This window comes from Cajanus cajan, chromosome 4 (genome assembly GCF_000230855.2).
Source record: "Cajanus cajan strain Asha chromosome 4, NIPB_CcT2T_4, whole genome shotgun sequence".
Lineage (NCBI taxonomy): Eukaryota > Viridiplantae > Streptophyta > Magnoliopsida > Fabales > Fabaceae > Cajanus > Cajanus cajan.
Genome location: NC_138520.1, coordinates 32,994,146 through 33,007,550, shown reverse-complemented (window position 1 = coordinate 33,007,550; position 13,405 = coordinate 32,994,146).

The following is a 13,405-nucleotide window of genomic DNA, read 5'->3' as shown; positions in this document are numbered from 1 at the left end:
GTTTTACTTACGAAACTATTTTTGAGCAGACGATAGATCTTCAAACGTAAAGTTTGTTTTAACCAATCTTGCATATTCTCTAAGTGCTTGAAATATTATTTTCAGACAGAAAGAAGTCTATTTGTGAAAAAAATTTTAAAATCCTCCGTTCACATACATTCAACCACCCTTCTGTGTGTTTTCCACTAAACTTCACGATCATCTTCTCCAAAGCTACTATATAAAAAGATTTGAAGCTCAAACAGAAAGGAGACACAAGATAGAAAAAACATATAAATGAAGAAACACACTTTGTAAATTATACTTATGTATAAACTTCATTATTTATTGTTGTAGACACCCAATTTTGTCCAGGGTACCCAAACCAAGGATAAAGGTCTACTAGAGCGAGACAAACAACCCTCAAGTGGACCAGCAGTTTTGTTATGATAAAATATCTCGTTACAAAACTAATTTTGATGATCCAACCGTTGAGATTAAAGATCAATGTATTGAGAAGATATTATCCAAATTACAGCAGGATCTAACAGTTAACAAGTTTTCTAGAAGTCTCGCACTGCACCTAGAAAAAAATAGTACATATGGCCCCTAAGGGCCCAATAGAGCACCAAAATGTGCCAAGATGGCTCCGAAAGGCCCAAAAAAACTCAAGAAAACTGATCTGGGGTGCTGAATGGCCATTCCCAAAATGGAATAGGCCATTCCCAATGTCGAAACGGCCCATTCCGAAACCAGAATGGCTCGTTCTACTTTCCAGAAAATTCTGCATTGGGCAGCGTTTTTGTTTTGATAATATCTCCCTTTAAAAACCTAATTTTCATGATCCGACGTTGAAGTTAAAGATCAATGTCTTAAGAAGATATCATCAACTTTTTAGCATGATCCAATGGTTAATGATTTCTCTAGAGATCTCACATTGCAGCTGAAAAATATGAATCCTATAGCAAACAACATTTTTGTTATAATTGTATCTCTCACTACAGACCTAATTTCAACGATCCAATTGTTGAAATTGAAGATCAATATATTTTGAGGATACAATATAAAATCCAGCACGATCTAATGGTTAACAAGTTCTCTAGAGATCCTGCATAGTGCCTAGGAAAAGATGGTATTTTTATAAAATTTAGTCCAACATCGGATAGCTCTCTTATGTTTTTGTCTTCTAGTTGGCTATATAAGAAACCCTCTGGCTAAGGGGTTAAAAGAATAAAAAAGTTGCATAGCTTCCCCCCTCTCTATATAAACCTTCGACTGATAGTGAGGTTTTTGTAGAGCGAAGGGCTACAAAACGCGCCCCACACGCATTTGGAAGGATTTCTTTATAAAAGGCTTGCTTTAGAGGTTCTAATTCTCCTCTTCTATTTATTCTCTTTTACTTATTTTATTTATTATTATATTTATTGTTTTATTTATTACTTCATTTATTATTATTTTTATTATTTTATTTCTTTATTTATCATTTTATTTATTTTATTTATAATTCTTATATACTAATAAATAATCATGTAAATAATAAGTATTTTTCGTCATAATATTAAATAATAAAAGGGGATAAGATATTTAAAATATTATTTATTATTATGCTAATATCATCGTAGGGTACCGATTTAGGGTGTTGTAGGGGTGCCTAATACCTTCCCTACACATAACCGACCCTTAAACTCAATTTTGGTTATTGAGGCCATTATTGGATTTTCAAAAAAAAAATTTCCAATGTTTTTAGTAAAACATTGGTGACAACTCCATTAACTCACTTTTCAAAACTATTAATTGAGGATTAGTCTAGCATCCGGGTATTCCTTAATTAATGAGATTTTCAAAATAGTAGCCCAAACCATATTGGTCGTAAGATGGGAATGTTTTGGGTACGACAATTGTAAAAAGATTATTGCATTGTATTGGTTGTATAACATCTGAGTGAGACGAAACAACATTCTTGTAACCTTTATAACCATTTTTATAAGGTTGAGTCAGAAGAGGCTTGTCTAAAAAAGAATACTTGGTTGTTAAGCTAGGAGAGACTTGTTGTAAAACGAATACTTGGGTAGTTTCTTGAAGAGGCAAGTCAAAAAAATAATTAGGATTTAGTAAAAAGTGATTTGTTGAAAGAATACTTGTATCTTTGTTGAAAGATACTGGAACTCAATCTAGTTGGAATGCAAAAATGGACATAGTCTTGATTGTTGAGATGAACCAATAAAAAATACCTAGTGTTCTATCTGACTTTTCTTTGTACTCTATATGAGTAGAATTATTACTTTACTACGAAAAGTGCGAGTTTTTGATACACATTATTCAATCCCCTTCTAGTATTTATCTTTTCTCCACAATTCTCCTCACCTATCTATAACAACTAATACATATCTTTTGTCAATTATTCGATAAGAAATCATATAACCGTACATACAACAATCATAGAGTACTAATTTTTTCACTCTCTTTCTTTCTCATCCAAAGCCCCAAATTCATCAACGTAAGCCTCAAACTCATCCATTCATCATCAAATTTTACTAAATTAAAATATATACATGAATTTTACAAGAGCAAATGTAATACTTGTAATAATAAATTCACATATAGAAACCCGTTGAGATTTAAACAATGAACCTAAGAGGCTTAGGAGTTGTCTCACTACGTATACCCCTCAAACATAACCATAGAGATCCCATAGTTCAAGTGCATTCTCTGTAGCCTCAACTGCTACTCTGCACTCTTTAGTGGCCTCCTTTAGGTTCTCTTTTGCAAGTATTGTTAGTGTTTCTAAAGGATGATTAAAGAAAACCTAATCTCTTATCTTTGTTTTCTAAAGCTTTTAGGTTTCGCTTAGAGTCTAACCCAACTTTTCTTTTCTTTTTTTTTCTCACCACCTTCTTATTTCATTTTTATTAACAAAAACATTAATTATTTATATTATAAACTCAATTAGTTAATTAATTAAACCCATAATAAAAAAATGTAATTTAAAACATCATATTTTATTTTATTTCAGAAAACCTAAGATGCTACAACTATCCCCTCTTAGAAAAATTTCATCCTCGAATTCACCTTCCACAAACAACTTTGGATATGTTTATTTCACCTTCCTTTCTAACTGATGGAGGACCATCCTTGAAGACACATGTGGGCCCCATCACTAGGTCCATGGCTAGGAGAGTTGAAGAGGATGAGGGAGTTCACACACCTAGGGACACTCTCCTCATGATCATAGAGTATTAGTGCTCTCCTAAGCCTCATTAATTTAGGATTTATTTTATTTTCCATTTTTACCCTTGTATTTTGGGGTATTTTAGTCATAGGATTTATTTTCCTTGTATTTCCCATTTTACCCTTGTATTATGGGGTGCTTTAGATAAATAGGTTTTTAATTTTGGGCTAGGGTGTTTTAGTGAGGAGGTGACGCATTTTTGGTGAGTCTTGGACATATTTTTTGGTGTTAGAAAGGCTTAGGCCCAAGTGGAGGGCAAAGGTTGCATGGACTTATCATGCACCTAGTTGTAGCCAATCTAATCCCTTAGATTCCATCCTTGGCCACCAAGTAGCATCTAGGGTTCATTTGGCATTGCATTTGGAGTGCATTTGCCTTGTGAATTTCGGCCATGCATTGCTCCAAATGCAACCCTAGATGCCTCCCCTCCTATAAATACCCCACACCCCACCACTTGTAAATACTTTGGATTATATAGAATTTGAGTGAGCTTTTATGCCTCAAGTCCTTATCCTTAGTCCCTAGGGTTACTTCGGCTAGCCTTCCTTCATTCTCCACCCTTGGAGAGTGAAACCTAGAGTGGCCTCCAACTACTTTGGAGTGAGCCAACTTTGAGCCACCAAACACCTTCTCCTAAATAGCTTCCGCCAAACTCCTCCCTTCTCACGCCAACTTCCTTTCCTTCACCAAGTACCTACCTTTTGTCTACCTTGTTGAACCTAGATCAAGGGCCAAGGCTTCCTCTCTACATTCCCTACGTCAAGCATGGAGGAGGAACCCATCAAGTGGTATCAAGAGCCAAGGTTCTACAAGGGTAACATCTAATCTTTTTGTGTCTCCTTTGAGTCTTTTGCTTTCGGTCACTTTCCTTCTTCTTGTTTTCTTTGTGTGGCCGAATAGCTTTGGGGTTCACACCTTGTTCTTTGTGAGCCTTCCTTGCAATTTTAGGTTCCATTGTTAGGTTTACCATGCTTTTCTAAATTTTAGGTTGAGTCTCACATGAAAATGCCATGAATATGCTTTTTATTTTTGAATCCACCTAAAAGTTTTGTCTTTGTATGTTTCCTATAATTTGTCAACAAAAATTTCCATGTATGTGCCCAAACACTTTGCATGACTACATGATCAAAATATATGCCATATTGCATGATAGTGGGCGTGACATTTAGAAGCTTTTTAGAGGTCATTCATGCATGCTAAATAGTCCTAGCATGTTCCTTGTAATTTTGAGTTTCCATGTGTGAAATGCTTCCTTGCACATGCATATAACTTGCTGCCCACTTTTCCTTTGCATTCCACTTGTTTTGGTTAATTTTGTATGCTTAAAGGAACCCTAAAAGAATCTAAGAGGTGGCTGAAAAAAAAAATTGTGCAAACAACTTGTACTAACTTGTACAAAACAATTTCCACTAAAAAGATTCCTTAAGGTACCTCTAAGAAACCGCCACTTGTCATCACTTCCTCTCCTAAAGTTTAACCTAATTTTTGACCATCCACAAGTGCAAAACCTAAGCAACATTTGGGCTTAATTTAACAAAAAATTTCGGACCCAAGACATATAAAAGAAAACATTGCCGTGAAAAGAAAGAAAAAGACTAGAACAAAAAAAATTCTTGGACCAAAAAGGACTTGTTGCTAGACTTGTGGACTTGGACCAATACCTATGCATTTGGGAGTTGGACTTATGACATTTTGACCTTAATTTGGGACCTTACCTTTGGCTGGACAGAAACATATAAAGGACCTAATCAAGTGGACTAAACACTAACCTAATTCTAGTGCCTTTCTAGGATTACTCTTTGTGTGCTTCCTTTCTTTGATTGAGTCTTAATTTTTTTTTGCTTGTCTTTCTTGGCCTCTTTTGTTTTGTCTCCATAAATTCTCTCTGAGTTTAGCCTTTCCTAATTGTGCTTTTCAGTTTTATTTCTTGGACTCTTGCTTTGGGTTGGTTTCATTTTGATTGTAGGTGAAAAACCACTCTAGTCAATTTTCACACCTTTGGTGGATTTGAGTGGAGGGGTGAACCGAATTCAAGCCTAGCCTTTGGAGGGACTTACACCACACATAAAGGAGTGAACAAACACTTGGAGAGGTCTAACACGTTTGTTCATTGTGAAGGAACCCAATTGGAGGAGTTTGAAGACTTAAATTCTTGTTTTTGTCTAATTTTTTGCTTACTTTTCTCTCTCGGCCTCTTTGTTGTTTTTGGCCTTAGTTTCATTCTTTTGGTTTGTAATTTGGCCATTTCTAAAACTCTTCAACTTGGTTTTAGTTCGTGTAGTTGAAGGTGATTTGAAAACCTTCACCTAGGACCTCGACTAGAACATGTTTTAAGTGCTTTCCTTTTGCATGTTTTAAAGCTTTTAGTAGTATAATTGCTTAGGACTTTATCTTTGTGCAATTACGTTTAGAAGGCTTGTTTTGCCTACTAGGGGTAACGTGCACACACTCACTTATTGATTGTGCTAATTGTTTTGTAAGAAAAGTAGCAAAAGGCTTAGTGATTTTTACTTGATAGGGCTTGGTTATTAAGTGATTCATTGTAGTCCACCTCCCCTTGAAAGTTCATTTTGTACACTTAGGCCTTTTTCCTACCTATCTTGCACCTTGAAAACCTTTTGTGAAAACTCTTTTATCACTCACTCTTTGTGAAAACCTTTTCAAACCTTTTTGAAAACAATTTGTGAAAACCTTTTCTTGATCAAAGATGAGTGATCATTCTAGTGTCCATGGTCGTAATTCTTGTAGTACTAGGTCTAGTGTTAGGGATGAGCTTAGGCAACTCAAAGAGTACCTAAGAAAAAAAGAAGAGGAAAATATAAAAAGAGAGGAAGAGTTGAGAAGAAAAGAAAAGGAGTTTGAAAAAAATAATGAAGAAATAAAAGGATTGCTTGCTAGGCTAGTTATGGGAGGAGAGGCTAGTGGTTCAAAACCAAAAGTCACTTCTCCTCAACCTTCAAGAGGTAATGGGCATGTGCATTCAAGTGTTCATGAGGAGGAAGGGCATCACACCCAACCTCTAAGTGATACCTTCATTAGTAGCCATCACAATGATGGTTACTATCAAAGACCCCCAAGGCATCATAGACATAGGGAGTCTTCCAATAGGGAACCTAACATCACTCTTCCCCCATTTCATGGCAAAGATAATGTTGAAAATTACCTAGATTGGGAAATGAAAGTGTAACAACTTTTCTCTTGCCATGGAGTGAGTGAAGATAGGAAGGTTTCTTTAGCAACCCTTAGCTTCCAAGGGCATGCTATGTATTGGTGGACCTCCTTAGAAAAAGAAAGGAGAATAAACCATGAGCCTCCAATTCAATATTGGAATGAGCTTCGTAGTGCCTTGAGAAGGAGGCATATTCCTCCATACTATGACCGTGAACTTATGGATAAGCTACAAAGATTGAAACAAGGGTCATCTAGTGTGGAAGAATATAGGCAAACTATGGAGTTACTCATGATGAGGGCTGGGATAAGGGAAGAAGAGAGGACCACCATTTCAAGATTCCAAAGTGGTCTTAACCTTGAAATAAGGGACAAAGTTGAGCTCTTACCATATAGAGATTTGAATGAGCTTGTTCAACTTTGTTCTAGGGTGGAGCACCAACTTAAAAGAAAAACTTTTAGAAAAGACTCCACTCCATCTTATTCCAAGATTTTTAAGAAGGAGGGCCCCTCTTCCAATCTTTTTCCCAAAGAAAAAGCAAAAGAAATCTCTCAAATGACGTCTTCCAAAGACACTAAAACAAGTGACATCAAGTGTTTCAAGTGTCTTGGCCGTGGGCACATTGCTTCACAATGTCCCACTAAGAAAACCATGATTTTAAGGGGCCAAGATCACTATAGTAGCCTTGATGAAGCTACTTCTTCATCTTCAAGTGATGAAGAAGAAGTTTTAGCATCCGAGGAAGAGACTTACCCATGTGAAGGAGACTTATTAATGGTAAGAAGGCTACTTGGTAATCAATCTAGTGACTTAGATCAATCCCAAAGAGAGAACTTATTTCACACAAGATGCAAAGTTTTAGACAACATTTGTTCTCTCATTGTGGATAGTGGATCTAGCTGTAATTGTTGTAGTACTAGATTGGTTAACAAATTAGCTTTGACTACTCTACCTCATCCTAAACCTTACAAGTTGCAATGGATCAATGAGGAAGGAGGGATTGTAGTTGACCAACAAGTAAATATTCCTATCTCCATTGGCAAGTATAAAGATGAAATTTTATGTGATCTAGTGCCATTGGATGCTAGCCATATTTTACTTGGGAGGCCTTGGCAATTTGATAAGAAAACCATGCATGATGGCCTCACTAATAAGATAAGTTTTCACCACCTAGGTAAGAAAATTATTTTGTGTCCTCTATCACCTTCACAAGTGAATGAGGACCAAATAAAAATGAAAGCCAAGAGAGAAGAAGAAGAGAAAACAAAAAAAAAACAACAAAAACAAAAACAAAAGAAAAATTCCCCCTTGAATGAAGAAGGGGAAGAGAAGGTATCAAGCTTAGAGGCTAGTGTCTCCTCTAAGGGAGTTGTACACAAAAGTCATTTTTCCCTTAAAAATGATATTAAGACAACTCTTTTGTGTGAACAACCTTTATACCTTCTCTACTTCAAAGAGACACTAGCTGCCACTAGTCACGAGCTTGAGTCTCTACCTCATGAGGTTCAAAAACTTTTAAAAGAATTTGACGACCTATTTCCTCAAGAAGTCCCAAGTGGACTTCCACCTTTAAGAGGGATAGAACATCAAATAGACCTCATACCGGGTTCTAGTCTTCCTAATAGGCCCGCCTATAGGACTAACCCTCAAGAAACCAAAGAGATAGAAGCTCAAGTTGATGACTTGTTGAAGAAGGGTTGGGTTCAAAAGAGCCTTAGCCCTTGTGCCGTCCCCGTTCTTTTGGTGCCTAAGAAAGATGGCAAATGGAGGATGTGCACTGATTGTAGAGCCATCAATAACATAACAATAAAATATAGGCACCCAATCCCTAGGTTAGATGATATGTTAGATGAATTGCATGGGGCCATCATATTTTCCAAGATTGACCTTAAGAGTGGTTATCACCAAATTCGAATCAAAGAAGGTGATGAGTGGAAAACCGCTTTTAAGACCAAATTTGGTTTATATGAGTGGTTAGTGATGCCTTTTGGCCTCACTAATGCCCCTAGTACTTTCATGCGCCTAATGAATCATATTCTTAGGGATTGCATAGGTAAATTTGTGGTTGTCTACTTTGATGACATCCTTGTGTATAGTAAGACCTTAGATGAACATCTTGGACATCTAAGGCAAGTCCTAATAATTCTTAGAGTCAACCACCTCTATGCCAACCTTGAAAAATGTACCTTTTGTCAAGAGCAAGTAAAGTTTTTGGGCTTCATTGTTGGCAAAGAAGGAGTACAAGTTGACTCTGAGAAAATAAAGGTTATCCAAGAATGGCCCACCCCAAAGAGTGTTGGAGAAGTTAGAAGTTTTCATGGCTTAGCTAGCTTCTATCGAAGGTTTGTAAAAGACTTCTCCACACTTGCATCCCCTCTTAACGAGCTTGTTAAGAAGGATGTACCATTCCTTTGGGTTGAAGCCCAAGAAAAAGCATTCAAAACCCTAAAAGAGAAACTCACTAATGCACCCATTTTAGCTCTACCAAATTTTGATCAAACCTTTGAGCTAGAATGTGATGCATCCGGTTTGGGCATAGGTGCTGTGTTACTTCAAGGAGGTCACCCCATTGCTTACTTCAGTGAAAAACTTCATGGGGCCACCTTGAATTATCCCACCTATGACAAAGAACTCTATGCCCTCATAAGAGCTCTCCAAGTTTGGGAGCACTACTTAGTGACTAAGGAATTTGTTATTCACACCGACCATGAGTCACTCAAGTATCTTAGAGGGCAAGGGAAGTTGAATAAAAGGCATGCAAAGTGGGTGGAATATCTTGAACAATTCCCCTACATCATCAAATATAAAAAGGGAAAGAGCAATGTGGTAGCCGATGCTCTTTCAAGAAGGCACACCTTGCTCTCCACCTTAGGGACACAAATACTTGGCTTTGATGATGTAAAGGAATTGTATGAGCTTGATTTAGACTTCCAAGCCACTTATGCCAAATGTCTCCAAAAGCCTTTTGATGGATTCTATCTTCTTGAGGGGTATCTTTTTAGAATGGGCAAACTTTGCATACCCCAAGGATCCATTAGAAAACTTTTGGTTCAAGAGAGTCATGAAGGAGGTCTCATGGGCCATTTTGGGGTTGATAAAACCCTAGGTTTCTTGAAAGCTAAATTTTATTGGCCCCACATGAGAATAGATGTCCAAAGGCATTGCTCTAAATGCATTACTTGTTTGAAAGCCAAATCAAGAGTAATGCCTCATGGACTCTATACCCCCCTTCCTATAGCTAGCTCCCCTTGGGTAGATATTAGCATGGACTTTGTGCTTGGGCTTCCAAGGACTCAAAGGGGATTTGATTCCATCTTTGTGGTAGTGGACCGTTTTAGCAAAATGGCTCATTTTATACCATGCCACAAAGTGGATGATGCTAGCTATATAGCTAAACTTTTCTTTAGGGAAGTGGTCCGCTTGCATGGTCTACCCAAAACAATTGTGTCCGATAGGGATGCTAAGTTCCTTAGCCATTTTTGGAAAGTTCTATGGGAAAAATTAGGAACTAAGCTCCTCTATTCTACTACTTGTCATCCTCAAACCGATGGCCAAACCGAAGTAGTAAATAGATCCCTATCCACTTTGTTGAGGGTACTCCTCAAAGGAAATAAGAAAACTTGGGATGATTGTCTCCCCCATTTAGAATTTGCATACAATAGAGTAGTCCATAAGACTACTAATCTTTCCCCCTTTGAAGTTGTCTATGGCTTTAACCCAATCACTCCTCTTGATCTTTTACCCCTCCCTAATACCCCTTCCTTGTTTCATAAAGAAGGAGTATCTAGGGCGGATTTCATTAAAAAATATCATGAAAAGATCAAGAGTCAAATTGAACAACAAACTCAAAAATATGCCAAATACAACAACAAAGGAAGAAAGAAACTTACTTTTGAAGTTGGGGATTGGGTTTGGCTTCATTTGAGGAAGGATAGATTTCCTACTCAAAGGATGTCAAAACTAAACCCTAGGGGAGATGGACCATTCCAAGTCCTTCACAAAATAAACGACAATGCATATAAATTAGACCTTCCTTATGAATATAGCACTAGCTCGTCTTTTAATGTTTGTGATCTCACACCATTTTTAGGAGCTGAGGATTTGGATGACGAATCTAATCTGAGGACAGATGCTTTTCAAGAAGGAGGGGATGATGGAGGACCATCCTTGAAGACACATGTGGGCCCCATCACTAGGTCCATGGCTAGGAGAGTTGAAGAGGATGAGGGAGTTCACACACCTAGGGACACTCTCCTCATGATCATAGAGTATTAGTGCTCTCCTAAGCCTCATTAATTTAGGATTTATTTTATTTTCCATTTTTACCCTTGTATTTTGGGGTATTTTAGTCATAGGATTTATTTTCCTTGTATTTCCCATTTTACCCTTGTATTATGGGGTGCTTTAGATAAATAGGTTTTTAATTTTGGGCTAGGGTATTTTAGTGAGGAGGTGACGCATTTTTGGTGAGTCTTGGACATATTTTTGGTGTTAGAAAGGCTTAGGCCCAAGTGGAGGGCAAAGGTTGCATGGACTTATCATGCACCTAGTTGTAGCCAATCTAATCCCTTAGATTCCATCCTTGGCCACCAAGTAGCATCTAGGGTTCATTTGGCATTGCATTTGGAGTGCATTTGCCTTGTGAATTTCGGCCATGCATTGCTCCAAATGCAACCCTAGATGCCTCCCCTCCTATAAATACCCCACACCCCACCACTTGTAAATACTTTGGATTATATAGAATTTGAGTGAGCTTTTATGCCTCAAGTCCTTATCCTTAGTCCCTAGGGTTACTTCGACTAGCCTTCCTTCATTCTCCACCCTTGGAGAGTGAAACCTAGAGTGGCCTCCAACTACTTTGGAGTGAGCCAACTTTGAGCCACCAAACACCTTCTCCTAAATAGCTTCCGCCAAACTCCTCCCTTCTCACGCCAACTTCCTTTCCTTCACCAAGTACCTACCTTTTGTCTACCTTGTTGAACCTAGATCAAGGGCCAAGGCTTCCTCTCTACATTCCCTACGTCAAGCATGGAGGAGGAACCCATCACTAACTTTCACGTAGCAGTCTTAGAAGTAGCTCCTTCCTAGAGAAACTTAACCAAAAGAATATCATTTGCCTTTGACCTATTTAATCATTTGGTATTCAATTCTAACCGATAAGGTTTGGACTATCAAATTATCTTTGACCACTCTATCACATACGAAGTATCATAAACATATGGAGTTGAGACACATGGACGATATTATGAAGGTTTGACTAGTGCAGAGGTGAAGCAACTTGGTAAGCTACTTCACTGACTCTCTTAAGGATTTGATACATACTAACGAAATAAAGGGTAAGATTTCTAGACTTCAAATTCTACTAACCCTAGTTCACAGGTTAACTCTTAAGAATACATGACTGCCCTCTTGAAACTCTAAGCTCTTCATTCTCTTATCGACATAAGTTTTTTTGGCTACTCTAAGATGCTTTTATCCTATCTTGCATCACCTTGACCTTTTTCGTAGTCTATTACACTACATAAGGTACTAGCACGAGGAGGTGTTATACATCTCTTCATGTACAAGGCTTCAAAAACTATCATCCCAATACTAGAATGGTAGCTAATATTGTAGGTAAATTCAATGGCATGAAGCGACTTCAACTACCCTCTTATTCTAATACATATGCTCTGAGCAAGTCCTTTAAGCATTGGATGGCTCTCTCTATCTGGTCATCAGTTTGAGGATGATAAGTTAAACTCAACCTAAGCTTGGTTCCCAAGGCTTGGTGAAGACTTCCCCAAAATCTAGAAGTAAACCTAAGATCTCTATCAGAAACAATCAACGAATTAACAACACAAAATCACATTTCCAACAATCAATCATAACAAATATTATTTTATCACAAGCATTTCAATAGGAACATAAACAAGCTTAAAGGTCATCCCACTACTCACAATCTTCATATATGCTCACATGTGAGACAATCTCACTCCCTCTATTACCTCAAATGATAATTTATGATATAGTGTGGCCTTATGCCTTCAAATGTCGTTCTTCAAGGTTTTATTCTAAAGTTTCCTCTGCAAGTTCTCTCTCTATCTCTGGACTTCAAAACCTAAAGCACACAACTAAAACACAACCTCTAAAACCTAGGCATGGAAATCTAACCCATCTCGTGGGTACTTACCTGAACTCGCCCCGATTTGGGTGGGAAAAACTCGTGTTGACCAGGTTCAGGTTCAGGTTTTCCCTAATTGATAAAATTGGGGACAAGGGCGGGGATGGGGATGTTAATGCCCGCCCTGCCCCCGCCCCCACCCCATCCTCTGCCCCACTTAATAATATAATTAAAAAATTATTCTTATATATATAAAAACCAAAATTAGAAACTTTTATATGTAAAAATTTGTATTATCTTACTTTTTTATTTAAATTTTTTCATATTTATTAGAAATAGAAGAAAAAAAAAGTCCAGGAGCAGAAGGTAGGGAAACCCAAATCCAGTTGGGGACAAGAATGGGTACCCAGATTTTACCTCCAACGGGTATCGAGGACGGGGCGAGAGTAGTTTAAATCTGTGGGGTAGGGGCGAGGAACATAAAATCTGCCCCTGTCCTGTCCCATTGCCATGCCTACTAAAACCCATCTATGATATTCTAACATAATTGGGTCATTGGGTTAGACTCCAAGAGTTCAAATACATAACACAACTCATCCCACTTAATAACTTTATTTTCTAACCTTCATTTATTTTATAAACCCAATTAATAAATTAATTAAGCTTATAACATAAATATTAATTAACAATGATTTTATTATTATTTTGCTTTTGAAAAACTGTACATTATATTATGCAAATGAAGATGGGTATCAACTTAGGGTTAAAAAGTGTTAAAATTAAGAGTGAAAAAATAAATGATTTAAAAAAAATAGTAAAAATGAATCCATAAGTGTCTCAATTGTCGGAGAGAAAAAGTAAAAAGAAAAAAAATATATATATATATAGGGAGCATATCAAGTGAGAGGGAATTATTATGAGAGAT